The sequence below is a fragment of the Lissotriton vulgaris genome, chromosome 8, assembly GCF_964263255.1.
Source record: "Lissotriton vulgaris chromosome 8, aLisVul1.2, whole genome shotgun sequence".
Classification (NCBI taxonomy): domain Eukaryota; kingdom Metazoa; phylum Chordata; class Amphibia; order Caudata; family Salamandridae; genus Lissotriton; species Lissotriton vulgaris.
The window spans coordinates 231,918,924-231,933,943 of NC_141696.1; positions in this window are offsets into that span (position 1 = coordinate 231,918,924).

Sequence of the window (15,020 nt, forward strand, 5' to 3'; positions counted from 1 at the left end):
ACAGAATATAAAAATTGGAGAAGGTGCACAAGGCCCCCTTCCAAGGGCTTATTTATGCTTTGGGCCACCACCTCCCCGCTGCTCAAGTACATTATAATCAGGGGGGGTGGATCCCCCGGAATGCCAGGACCAACATCTGGGGCTACAGTAAATATTAAAGAGGGGGACCCCCGGGGACTACCACCTCCCCAGGGCCAATTGTATCTTTGAAAAAGAGGGAGGGACCTATGCAACCCCCTTACTGGGACATATATGGCCCTGGGGACCACCACATCCCCGGGGCAGTCCCTAGAATAACAGAGGAGGGGGGTTGTGCGGCCTCCCTCCTGGAGCCATATGTGGCCCTGGGGACCGTCATCCCCTGGGCCAGCTCCTGGTATCTCCCGAGGTGCCCACCCTCTGGAGATGGCTGCCTGCTTTTGCTTGGCAAGAACTTACAGCTCCCACCAAGCAAAAGCAGACACTCCACATTCAGCAAGCAGGAGCTGTTAAAGAGCTCCGGCATGTTGGAAGCTGAGGGGCATATGTACAAGCCCCTATCGCCACCACAACATCACTTTTACCGACGTTGTGGTGGCGAAAGGGGCTGCGCCTTATGTACAAGGCAACGTTAAGCCACTTAACATGGCTTAACCTGCTTTGTACATAAGGCCCCCTTTCACGCTATGGCTAGCGTGAAAGGGGTGGGCAGTGGGTCTTGCGGTGGCAGTTCCACCGCAACGCCCATTCATTTTGACGCTGCCCCCTATGTACAAGGGTGGCGTACATAAGAGGCTGCACCAAAATTAAGACCAATTAAATCCCGGTCTTAAATTGGCGAAACGAGGACAAATGCCATGGTTTCGGAAACAAGGAGAAATGCCATGGTTTGTTTATGTACAGGAAGGTGTTCCTTCCTGTACATAAACAAACCTTTAAAAAAATGCCATTTTGTCACTTTTATGTGTGCTGCATGAAGTGGCATACATGAAAGTGATAGAATGGCATTTTAGGATTGCTTATGTGAAGGAAGGGGCACCTTCCTACACATAAAAAATCCTCCCCTGCACGCAGACACCCTTGCACTATGGTGCAAGGGTGCCTGCGTTAGTGCTAAGTTGCTAAACTTAGCACCATTACAGGGGGAAATGCAAGGCTGCACCACATTCTTGTAAATATTGTGCAGCCTTGCGTTTTAGAAGTGGCGGAGTGCGGCATTCAGCCAAGGAGTGTAATGCAGCACTCCGCCACTTCCTTATACATATCCCCCTGAGTTTTTATCTCTTTCCCTGCTTGCAGACATGCAGGTCCGGGAAAGAGATGAAAGTAGTGCTCTCGAACAAAGAGAGCTGCATTTCCAGCAATTTCCTGGTCTCTGATGTGAAGAGTGGCAGTCTGACCCTTTCTGTTCTTCCCGTGAGGAAGGAATAGATCAATTTGAGTGTGGATCCTTGTATGCCAATCTCGTGGAATCTTCTGTTGAGGATGTTATGGGAGACAGTGTTGAAGGCGGTGTACAGACAAAATATCGACTCCAAAATATCGACTGGACATAATATCGAGTTTTAAATATAGACTGGACAAAATATCGACTGGACATAATATCGACTACAAAAATATCGTTTTTTAGGTAAGTGAAGTAATATCGACTGTATAAAATATAGATAGCAAAAATATCGAATTTTTAATAATATATAATATTTTATAGTGTATTTTTATGTAATAATATGTGTGAATAGTGTGTATTAATGTTATAAAATATTTTATTAAATGAATGTTGGTTTTATAATAATTGCGTAATGTAATTCTGTAGCGGGTTGTGGGTTTATAGGGGAATAGGGTGGGAAGTAATTTAATAATAATTAATTAATTAATATATGTTTGTTAATATTTTTAATTAATAATTAATTGATAATTAATTAATATTAATTAGTTAATTAATTAATATAATTCTGAACATATTTTGTATTACTAATTAATTGTTAATTAATTAATTGTAATTAGTTAATTACATTAATTAGAGTAAATTTTTAATATATATAATTTTGTGTTATTTTTAAGTAATTAATTTGGAAAAAATAATATTAATTATTAAAATAATTACAGCTAATGTTCTAATATATTTACTTTATTGTTATTGTTAATTAATAATTAATTGGTAATTAAATAATATTGATAAATTTTGGGTAAAGGAGCATTTTTAGGGTTCAGAGTCAGTTTTCAGTTTTAGGGTAAAGGGGTATTTTTGGGGTTCAGGGTCAGTTTTCAGTTTTTGGGTAAAGGGGCATTTTTAGGGTTCAGGGTCAGTTTTCAGTTTTAGGGTAAAGGGGTATTTTTAGGGTTCAGGGTCAGTTTTCAGTTCATGGGTAAAGGGGTATTTTTAGGGTTCAGGGTCAGTTTTTAGTTCATGGGTAAAGGGCTATTTTTAGGGTTCAGGGTCAGTTTTCAGTTCTTGGGTAAAGGGGTATTTTTAGGGTTCAGGGTCAGTTTTCAGTTTTTGGGTAAAGGGGCATTTTTAGGGTTCAGGGTCAGTTTTCAGTTTTTGGGTAAAGGGGTATTTTTAGGGTTCAGGGTCAGTTTTGGGTTTTTGGGTAAAGGGGTATTTTTAGGGTTCAGGGTCAGTTTTGGGTTTTTGGGTAAAGGGGTATTTTTAGGGTTCAGGGTCAACAAATAAGATTGTAAAAAATTATTTTTATTATTTTCATTTATTATTTAATTATTATAATTTAATTTAAGTAGTTTTAAGTATATTTTAGTAATTAAAATTTAATATTAATTTAATTTAACACTGTTTTTAATAAAGTCGATATTTTTTACATCTATATTATTGTTAACGATATTTTGTACTCGATATTTTTGTACTTACCTGTTTGTAGATACAAACTCGATATTTTGACTGTCGATATTTTGTCCACGATATTTTGGCAAGTCGATATTTTGTCCCTCGATATTATTTCAGTGATCCGTTGAAGGCAGCAGAAAGGTCAAGTAGGATGAAGGCTGCAGTTTTTCTAAGTCCAAGATGATTCAAATTTCATTGGTGGGCACAATGAGTGCTGTTTCAGTGCTGTGATTCTTTCTGAATCCTGACCGAGTGCTGTCTAGAAGATGGTGAAGTTTGAAGTTGGTTGTGAGTTGCTTGTTGATGGCCTTTTCAATCACTTTGGCTGATAGGGCAGCAGGAAGATGGTTTAGATTTTGCTCAGTTGATTCGGGTCGGCTGTGGGCCTCTTGAGAAGGTTGTTGATTTCTGAAAGTTTCCATCAAATGTGGAGGACATGATGGAGGTGTTGATGGTGTGCATCAGGGTGGTGTTAATTGGTGACATTCAATTGCAGTAGATTTAGTGGGGGCATGGGTCCGTTGGGGCTCCTGAGTGGATGTGTTGCAGGGATTCTGCTGGTTAGCAGAAATGCATATTAGGATGACAGGACATTAGAATGTACGGACTGAGCCTTTCTACGGTGTCAGTACCTGTCGGCCCAATCCTGGCTAGCTCACAATGCCTCACGTGAACTCCTAACCATTCCAGAGTAACAGGTGATTTTGGCAACCTCGAACAAGACCCTCTGGTACCCAAGGGAACCATGGAACAAGATATCTTGATCTTCGTTATCCGCAGATGCTGAGGAAGTAGTTTCTTGTGCTACATCTGTGTTAGGAAAATAAGAGTTCAAAAGTCTAGAAGCCAAAGCATCCCTCTCCCAAGAAGAGATTGGCTCATGGCAAGCATCTTAAATCAATTGCAAATTTATGGGACAGCTTAAAAAATTGGTATTTATCAGACTCATCAATCAGTTCACGTCCATAGTAAGAGACAACTGCATAATCAAGAATGTAAGTTCTGCCAAAATTTAGGAAACCTAAAGAGGATTGCAATTTCTTGAGTGTATTAAGTAGTTGTAGCAGAGCACACTTCTCTAGGAAGTGTGATGCAAAAATCTTTCCCTCATGGGTAAGTTTGTATTCAAGACACTTAGGCATGCAATATAAGATTTTGTAAAGTTTAATTTGTAGCCATATCCAGCAAATCCCAATATAATGCGATCCACTCTGGCTAATGTGTGTTTAATTAATCATCTGTGAACTAGATATCATCCATGTAGGACAATGCGTTTGAGTTAATATCATGTAGAATTGGCACAATGCGTGCGGAAAACAGTCCTGGGCAGTTTTATAGCCGATCTTGAGTTGGCCGAAGAGATATTGAGAACCTAGCACCGAGAAAACATCCCAATCTCTTCTTTCAGGTGCTCTATTTTCGCAGAAAAAAACCACTGGAAAGATCCAAGGTCGTCTTATATTTTTTACGGACTATATTATTAATAAGTGTCATACTGTGCGTATTTTTTTTTTGCAAATGTCCATGTATGACAGTCTAAATATCTGTAGTCTAAGACAATTCAGTATGAGTTGTCAGGTTTTACCACTTTAAAAAGAGGGTTGCTCATTTGAGAGATATAGGGTTCAATGACACCTTGGTACTCTAACATGTGCCTTAGCATCCCATTTAGTTGGGTATTGTGGTTGCACTTGTGGGCTGGACTTTATGGTATTATATGATTAGAAGAGTCCTTATCCGAGCCAACATGATTGTGGTATACACATAGGGCATGTATGTGTGCCACATGCACACACATGTAGATTTGAGGGGTGCAGCAGGGTGTCTTTGAGACACCCCTGCACCCTTGAAATAATTCTCAAATTGCAATTAGCAATTTGCGAATTCGCAATTTGACAATTATTGCACTATCATTCCTATGGGCCTCCTGGCCCATAGGAATGCATTGAAAATTATTCTTTATTTGCGAATTCGCAAAATGCGAATTCGCAAATAAAGAATAATAAGGAATCGCAAAATAATTGCGATTTTGTACATACATACTGTTTTGCGACTTCTAAATAGCGATTCGTAAAAAATCGCTATTTAGGATTCGCAAAACGGTATCTTGATACATCTGGCCCGTGGTTTAATTTGTTCGACTCTCAAATTATCATGTCCCAGGGAGGTATAAACCTCAGCAATAATTATAGCTAGGTCACGTTCCTGGTCGACTTGAGCGACCAGCAGGAGCCGTTGGTATATAGCAAAGATGCTGCTTCACCATAAATATTTGTGAGAATCATTGAGTATATCACAGGAACATTTCTCATTAACTTCTGCTCCATGTCCATAGCAGAAACTGCTCCATGTTCGTTTTGTATCTGTTTCAACACATCTGGCAAGACTGCCATAGATGGAGGACCATGTGTAAAGTTATAGACAACAGCAAAGGCTGTGTTCCAAGTGGCATAGTTAACTGTTCCAGGAACTATCCCAAAGGCTAAACACGTAGTGAATATTCTATGTTTATCTTGTGGTCCAGTAAGAGGCAACACAGCTTCAATCTGATTTATTCATTGAGCTACCCAAAATGAATTTGATTTCATTCAGCAGGACTTTATACTATAACTGCATTAATAATGACAGGGCTAATTTGTTGTCCTGCCAGAGCCACCAGTGCCGGGACAGTGTCACGGTGCTCAAACCTTACTGAGTTAAGCATTTATATAGCTTCACTAGACCATTGTATAGGCTCACTAGCTCATTAGTATTGAGATTTTGTACATTAGGATGTAGTCTATAGTCAGCTACCACTGCCCATGTGACCACTTCATTACTAAAGGCTCGCATGTGGCCATGGGCCAGCACATGTACTAGGGTGCCTCTGAAGCAATTTTGATGCTCCCAAACAAAAGTTGGTATTTCTAACTGCTGATATGCTCCGTATTGATTCGGGGTGCAACGTTAGTGTACGTATGAAAGGTTTGTGTGGTACCATCCACTGCTGGAAAATTGACCCAAGAATAAAAGACTTCTAAGTGATAGACATTGTGGGCTTCATCCACAAAGGTTACATCCCCATCAATATTTCCAAGTACATATAAAGCCAAATGTGCATGTACTGCAGGTCGGCAATCATCAGCTATACTTATATACTGTGACTCTGCCATTAGTCTGAAAGTAAAGGAAACAGAGCAGAAACACTAAGATGTATATTGTTTTAGAGGTCCAAGGTTGAACAACCAACAAACAAAATTTAGGTACATCCTTACTGTGGAGGACAAATTCCTAACATTGCGGATGTTTCCGATAGAGGTGTGTAGGGTACTAAAGCAACACACAAATACTACTCAGGAGATCTGTAAAATAAGTACCTGACCAAAGTTGGTAGCACCATGTTGCACCATTTCTGCTGGTAATCAGAACTGTGTGTTAAGGCGACAGGACGTCAGAGTGTAGGAACTGAGTCTCTCTACAGTATCAATGACTTTTAGTCTGATCCTGGCTAGCTTACAGTACCTTACTCAAACTCTTAACCTTCTCAGAGTAACAGGTGATTTTCACAACCTCAAACATGACCCTCTAGTCCCCAAGAGATTTTTCCCTTTTGTAACTCACTCACACACTCATGCATTCCCATAGTGAACAGAAGAAAGACACAAAGAAAGTTTACAGTGCAATCTATTGAAACTATTGTAGTCTATTATGAAGCAGATGTGCTGAGATCATTGGGCAGATGCAAGTGAATAAAGTAATTAGCATTACTTACAGACTGTGTAACCATGGCAAATTATGTAAGTGTCTATGTCTACTCTTAAGATGAAATCACAGGGATATGTTTTCGATCTCTGGGATTGGCTTTGCACCTCATACCTGGTGTATGCAGTTAGGTGGTCATCATCATGAGTGTTAACGTATTTTATGCAGGGCTGCATGGTGGGAACTGCTGTTACTAAAGAACATCTGTATCTGCTGGCATTCTCCCCTCTAGCCCCCAAAAGAACAGGACACAGTTTATATGATAAACTATTGTGTTATGCTGGAGATGCAGGTGTGCTATGCCTAGATGTTAGGAGCTATTGCTGAAAAAACAAAGAAAACAGTGCACTATGTTGCTATATATTCCCAGCAACATTGTACCAAATGTGTAAATGAAATCCCAAGAAAAGTCCTGAATAATAAACAACATGTACAGTGTGACTTCAGAAATACCGACCCAAAAACAAGTGTGCTATATGTGGCTGTGCAGAGTGAGCAGAGAAAGCCTATGATGCAAAACTAAGAGAGAACCAAAAAGGGTCCAGAAGGGTAATCACTAGAGATGATCCACAGGACTGCCTCTGTATTGTTTCTGATGAGCATTGTCCATTCGGCCAGGTGGCTGTCTTGGTTTGTGGTTCGTAGGTTAGCAACAGGTTCTCTGGGGTTGGGTTGGTGTGTGAAGTTGCTGTAAATGTTTGTGATTTTGATGTGGAAGAAGTGGGATAGGTTGTCACAGAGTTGTTGGGAGGCAGCAATGTTATTGACAGTGGCCGTTTTGATTTTCCAGGTGAAAGTTGAGGTCACCTAGGAGAATGTAGGCTCTGGAGTTGATGATGAGCAGAGCGACTAAGTCGATGATGAAGTTGGTAAAGTTGTACGCATGGTTGATAGCAAGGGTTCTGTTAAGGGCAAAGTTTTGGAGGTTTGCAGCTTGACATGCAAATGTTCCATGAATGCGGTGGCACCTCCTGTGGATGTTGTACATTCGATGGATGGTGATATCAAGAGCTGGTGAGGGGTTAAGCCAGGTCGCTGTGCTGAAGAAGATGTCAGGTGTGGCACTACTCAGGAGGTCCCATCTTTTGGTTGTGCATTTACTGAGTGATCGTGTGTTGAAAAGCATGGATTTAAGTGGGTGTTGACATACAGGTTTGCTGTGGCATGTGGTGTAGGGTGGTGGTGTAACCATTGTCGGAGCTTGTTGGGCACGTGTGATGGGAGGGGGTGTTGAGGGCACGGTTAGTGTTTGAGTGGGGGGCGGCTGTTGGAGAACCCACAGTGGATGCAGGTGAAAGCTCCTACAGTGGTGTGAGGCGTCACTTGGGAGCAGCTAGGAGAACGGTCTCTGGGGTCTAGCAACCTAAGGAGTCCTGCAAAGTAATCCTGGACAGTGGTTGAAGCAGGGTTCCTGATACTAGGGTGGGTGGTGGTCCACACACGGACAGATGCTGACAGGCTTGACTTTGGCACACATGCTGTGTATTTGTGTTGCAGCTGCCATTAAGTAAGTCCTGGGAGGGGGTAAGTGTATGGTGCTGTGATGCTATTTCCTGCGCTGATGGATTATAGGAAACTAGGTCTTCTTGCTTGGATTCGTCTTTTAAAGATGATTTTGGAGGGAAAACCAGTAATGTCACCTCCTGTCCGTATAGATGATGGGAAAATCAGTGATGTCACTTCGTGTGCTGGTGGGTCATAGGAGATACAGGAATGTCACTTCCTGTGCAGTTGGGTGATGGGAAATGAAGTCCGCTTGCTTGGCTTCTTCTTTTAAAGACAATCCTTTAAATACCTTCTTCTTTTAAAGATCTTTCTTGAGGACGCTAACTTTAGCTTTTCCACATTGATAACAAAACTCAATGACTGAATCAATTTTATGGCCCATGAACATGTCACCAACCCCTCTCTCACCAGTCCCTGAAATAATATATCATCCAGGTCCACCATCATGCTTAGTCCCTGTGCTCTGAGGGTCGCTGGCAGAGGCCTCACCAACTTGGTAAAGTACTAAGGAGCGAGGTTAGAATGAGTGGATTTGACTTGAATCTGGACAAACAAACTGCATGCACTTCCTGTGATTTTGACACATTGGCACCACCAAGTAGGTTTCTTTTAAATCTAGACACAACATCCAGTCGCCCGGAAGAAGGATGTCTCTCAGGCATATGATGATCAACCTTATGAAATGGCAGTACAGAACAAATAGGTTGAGCTCCTTCAAATTTATTACTGGCTGATAACTTTTGTTTTGAGCTAGGAAGATGTTATTGACAGAATGCTTAAGGTGTAAGGTACATGCTTATATAATCCCTTCTGCTGCAGCTCTTGTCCCTCTGTCATGATCAAATCCCAACCTTGCTAAGAAAAATGTATTGCTAAAGGCCACCTGTCCTCTATTAGTGTTGCATAGATTTCTATTTGAAACCCTCTCATAATCTGTAATACCCATGGGTCCTTTAATATTAAATGCACTGTTGGAAAAAGAGTACAAACTTGCCTCCCACTGTCATATGGGTAGAGGATACTACACTTATCTTGCCCTCCTTCTTCTCTTGCTTGACCTCTGCTGTCGATAAAGTGCCCTCCACTTCTTCTTTGTTTAAAGAATGTTGGCCTTGATTATCCATACCACTCATGGTAAAAGGGTTTGCAGAAGATCCCCCAGCTAGTGAAACAACCCCCATATAAACAGATCCTGGGAGAAACCTGTTCAAAAACATGAGCCAGACATATTTGTGACTTGTCAGAAAAGGTCTGAACGTACCACCTAATTTCTTTTATAAATGTATCCCCAAGCTAAGACCCTTTAGAACTCTTCCCTATATCGGGGCCTGCCATCATTGGAAGTTTGGGATTAATGTGCACAATTGGAAGAGGATGCTGCGTAATAGCCAAAACTACCTACTTTGGAACTGGGCAACCAGGTAAAAGTCTCAGTTTAAGCTCAACATTCTGTGATTCTGGGCAAATCACTTCCTGTGCTGTGGCTGGTGCTCATGTAAATTGCTTCAATATCTTTGGATGAGTTTGCGCTATATAAAGCGCCAAAAACAAACAAAAAAAACTAGTCCCTTTTGTCTCTCAAAGGAAATTCCCCCATTTGCATTCCAAAGAAATCAGATCACACTTTGATCCCAACCTGAAATTGTTTCTGGATGCAGCTAACCCCCTGACATCAGTGCCTCTTCAGCAGCACAAACAATATGGGAACAGGACCCAGGGTATCCATTAATTTATCGTGGCATACCCACTTTGCCACATTTGGATGCTGAATAAACCAAGGGTCGAACATGGGAGCACATCCCTTGTCCAAAATAATGACGTGAAGCTTCTCCCCAGTTTTCATCTTTTTTCATCGTATTTGTACCATCATCAACATCATTATAATACTTGTCATCGTCATGGTTGTCATCAAAAGTCTGTGCACATAAATCATCACAGGACCTCTTACTTGGGCCTCTGATAATACCCAGCATGGGGTCTTGCCACATTGACACCAAAACAAGTTTCTGTGGAATTGAACGGCCAAAATCTCCCTCATACTCATCAGGGAAACATACTTTTTCTTCATTCTTTTGCCAACATTGTTACATAAATCTCGTAGCTGAGAATGTAACTTGCCATGTGCAAGAATTGACAAAGAGCTCATGACAGTATTCACCACTGAATTTCCTGTTTTTGTGGTCACACTTTTAAATGATGAACACATCCCTTTATAATTGGAATAACCAACTGGTTGTCTGAAAACTCACAAAAAAATGTTCTTAAAAAATATTACCCTCATCATTATGAAGACTGCTTGTCAACCATTATAATCAACAAAATACAGGATATCGAACCCTTTTAAAATTGTATTCAAACACATTTTATCAGATATATTGCAAAACAGAAAAAAGGGTTTGCCTTTAAATGGCATTCACATACACTCAAAGAAGACAGACTAGGTGTACCTGGGTAATAGAGCGTTACTTATGACAGTCTGCCACAAGGTGGCACTGTTTTTCTAATTTAGAGATGAGCACAACAACAGTTAATTAAATGCACATTAAAATTGACTAATACCTGCCTCCCAAACCATTCTTATAGCTGTGGGGGCCTAGAATAGTCTGAATTGTCACACTTGTAGGAGTTTGATGGTTAGTTGTTGTTTTGGTATTGTCATTGGCAGCGCTGGCAGAGGCAATGGGTGGTGCAAGCTGCTGTGGCCTCCTGGCAAGGACCCTGACACTTTTCTTTCTTTACAAATTACACACTGGAACTGTTTTTACAAGAAGAGAACCCTATGTAGATAGATCCTTGTTAACTTACACAATAGTGGAATTAGTCTCTACTGAAAGCCATTATGGTCATCCAATAACTAACCTGAATCTTCACATGCATTGCCATTGGACCCTTGCCACAAACAAGTGCCATGAAGAATGCTTATTGTAATAATTTATTCACCAAATAATGCACAAAAACAAATTTAAGCAAGTGTGCAATCTTTAACAGATGTGATGCCCCACTCTATTAAGTGCCCATAATACATCCAAGGCGTGTTCCAAACAGTCCATTTTAAAGAGCTTATATGTTTTGTGGTCTCTGTTTAGCTCTGCCGATTCTATAAATTTGGGCTTCTTTGCTGAATAGAACCTCTATTCCAAAGACTTTCACTAATTCGACAGAGCGAAGTAGGGGGAAGGATCTATCCCTTCAGGGTACTCTTTTTGTATATAGAATTTAGCCAGATGTCTCCGAGTGGCTTGTGAACTACTGGAAGCTCTCCAGGCTACATGTAAGTAGCTCTCCTATGTGTAGCACACCCTACTAAATAAGAGGCTATTGCTTGGAAGAATTATCATAGGTATAACAACATTGAAAAGTTTGTATTCAAGATGAAAATATGTGTGTTTTCAGAACTCACTATGACTCTGGTCAATAGCTCACTCAATCTCCCCGACGGCCCCCAGCGTCTAGGGACCCCTAGAGGTGATTAGTTTGCGCTTTACAAATACAGGATACAATGCAATACAACTCAGAAGATGTTTGGAGAAAAAGGGTTGAATTTCCAAAATATAAATACATTCAAAATTGATAAAAACCTTTCTTGCATTACGTCTGAGAACTCTGCTTGATGCACTGAGGTAATCACCTCTTGCAGTCTTGCCTGGGGTGTTCACTAATGTAATGTTGTCTGATGTGGCCACTATACAACACTGATAACACTAGTAGCTCTTCATGCTTCTCATTGAACAGAAATGGTTGGAACCCCCTGATTTAGCTACACTTGTCAGCTGCTTGCCTAAACATGTTTCCAGCCAAACCTCTGCCTTGCAACAAATAAAATAAAACAATGTATCTAATCATGAAATAAATAACTCACCAGAAGCATTGTAGTGCCACAATGTAATTATTCACATGAGTCCAGCAGGTACCCATGTGAATTTGACCTTTAACAAACTAGTGACAGAGCACTGTGGAAGCATTGGCCTGTGTAAAAATGAACCTAAGCAAAGAAATCAAACACTCCTGTTTAAACACCAAACAATAGTACATCAATAATAAATGACAATCCAACGCACTCTTGTGTAGCAATAGGACAAGAAAAATTGGTGTGTAGACTGCTGCTATTTATGGGGATGTCCTTTATTTGTGTTAATACTTTCCTGCCCAGAGAAGAAGAATTATGAGACTAGTAGTGTTTTTTAAGTGCTGTTTAAAATAAAGCAAGAAGAGAGACTGCATAACAATAATAATTCCACAATTGTAAAGCGCAAACCTATCACCCCTTAAGGGTATTCAGGCGCTGGAGGGGTGGGGGGCATTGGGGAGATTAAGTGAGCTATTGCCTAGAGTCACATGATGCTGAGCTAAGCTTCTGTCAGCGATCGAGCTGTGAGCCCCGCACGCTGGAGTCAGCCGCTCTGGCCGCTGTACTGTCTTGTAATAAAATTTGGTGGTATTCATATGTTATTTGCACAGAATTTCACATTCTGGAGAAACTGTAATGTATTCAGGTAAAGGGCAGCAATGCATACATTCACAAGTTGGGAACTGGGAGGAAATACTCCAACAATCCCACAAACAAAAAAGCGTTACAAATACATCCACACATCATCTGAGTTCTTTTCTCCGGCACTTTAATGTGAATATATACACATGCATGTACGTCCGGGAAACTGCAAAGTCTTACCTTTCAAGGAGTACTGGGAAAGTGGAAACTGTATTCAAAACCTATGTGCAAACTTACATGATTAAAGGATGCATTGGTAAATCTGGCTCTGTATAATTGAGTTTGCATGTGGTATTATTTATAGTGTTACAGAATTTTCAACACTGAGGGGTATATTCAAAAGAAAGTGTGCTAAACACCACCAAAAAATGCTAACGCACCTTTACACATTGCAGCTGATCATAGGAGAATAAACCTGTGTTAACGTGGAATTCACAACAAGGCGGTAGCATACGATAGTCTGCCGGAACCGCGGCCAATGTCCGCGATACAACCACCTCAACGGCAATAAAAATACAAACCTCAACGTGAAAACACTTGTGATGGGCCAAAGCGCGATGAGGAAATCAGTGATAAGCAGCGCCAAGCCTACAACACACACATGGCAGGCAGGAAAAATCACTATAAAAGTAGAAAAAACACCCAAACACAAACTGACCAAACACCCAAGCACGATGGAGGCAGCCGAAGCAGGCGCAACCCCACAAGCATCCCAGACGACCAGCCTGGGTCTTCAGGGATAGGGAAGGGGAAGGACAAGAAGAAGGGGAAGACGAAGTTCAGTCTGCAGGAAAACAGGATCCTGATTACGGAGGTGATGGAACACCATCAACAACTGTTCGTCACCTCCGTGTCTTTGGGAACCAAAAATGGGATATGGCGGAACATCTTGGACAAGGGGAATGCCATCAGAGAGCACAGAAGGTCAATGGATGAGGCCAAGAGGCGATGGATTGACATGAAAGACCAAGAAGAAACTCGCAGCCAACCAGAAGGCAGCAATGCAGCAATGCAGACTAGAGGTGGGAGCCAAGTGCCACAGCTCGTGCTGGATGACATGGAGGAGCTGGTGTCGACAGTCATCAGTGTAGAGATTGTGGCCGGAGTCATAGGACCGGACACTGCTCGACAGGATACAACACAACCACAACAAGGTGAGTGACCACCAGGTACTGGGGGAACGGGTTGAGAGGGCCACAATGGCACACATGCACAATCAAGCAGTGCACACCCACAATGACTCTGTGTCATGCCCCTGATCTACACACTGTCACAATGTACAATGCAATGCTGTCTGAATGTAAACATGTTCCATGCGGCTGCATACATGCGGATACATTATAATACACCATCTCCCCTTCACATTGCAGGGGCACCATCAACACCCCGTGCAGAGGAGTCCCAGCCACTCTTCACTGATGGCGAGGAGGACACTGCCAGCATCGACACTCAAGACCTCCCAACACATCATGGACATCATCCGCAACTCACCTCCAGGATCAGGGCAGCACAGCTGCATAGTGGAGACCCCACCCACTACCCAAAGCACCCAGCAGGAGGCATCCACAGCCCCAGCAATCTCCTAAGACCCCCAGGAACAAACCATGCCTTCCAACGCCGTGTCCTGGAGGGCCAGAGGGAGACGGCTGAGCAGGTGTTGGTGGGGTTCAACCTCATGGCTACCAAACTGGACGCTATCCGTGGGTGTCTAGGTCCCATCAGAGACCAGTGCCAGTCCCTAACGGACATCCACGACCCGCTCCATGGTCTCCAATGAGCTCTGACTGACATCACTGGAGTCATGACGTGGAGAGAAGAACACCTGTCCGCTCGGACTGGCTCTAGCGATTCCAGCCGTGAGCTGGCACACATGTGGAGGCTCATGAAGGACATGGTGCAGATGGAGGCAGAAAGGATGGCAGCCACCGCTGCACATCAGCTAAATGTAGCTGGGATCTACCATGCCCTGCAGATCCTCATCATTGCATTGCTGCAACAAGGCGTGGAGCTCATGACTGCTGTACCCACACCGTCCACATCTCCACCCCTTGGTGTGTCAGTGCCTCACAGTGCGGCAGGCATATCCACTCTGGCACCTGATGTGCCACTGCCACACAATGCGGTCGACAATCCTTCTCCAGCCCCTGATGTGTCAGTGGCACACAGTCCCTCAGCCGGTACTGCAAAAAACACAGTTGATGGACAGAATGCAGAACAATGTCTTACATTCACCCCAGTACAAAGATCTGGGCCTAAATCCATCGTTTTTTTGCACTCCACACCACCCTAGGTCAGACAATGGCTATATGCAAATCAGCCTTGACCCTGTGCCTCATGGGAACAGTCCAGCCCGAACTACCAAGCCATGTCTTTCCTAGACCGGAATCATGCATCCAAGGACCGGTTTCTGGCTATCAGCCTTCTTCAGCCTGGATAGCTTGACTCCAGTGATGTGGAGAGCCT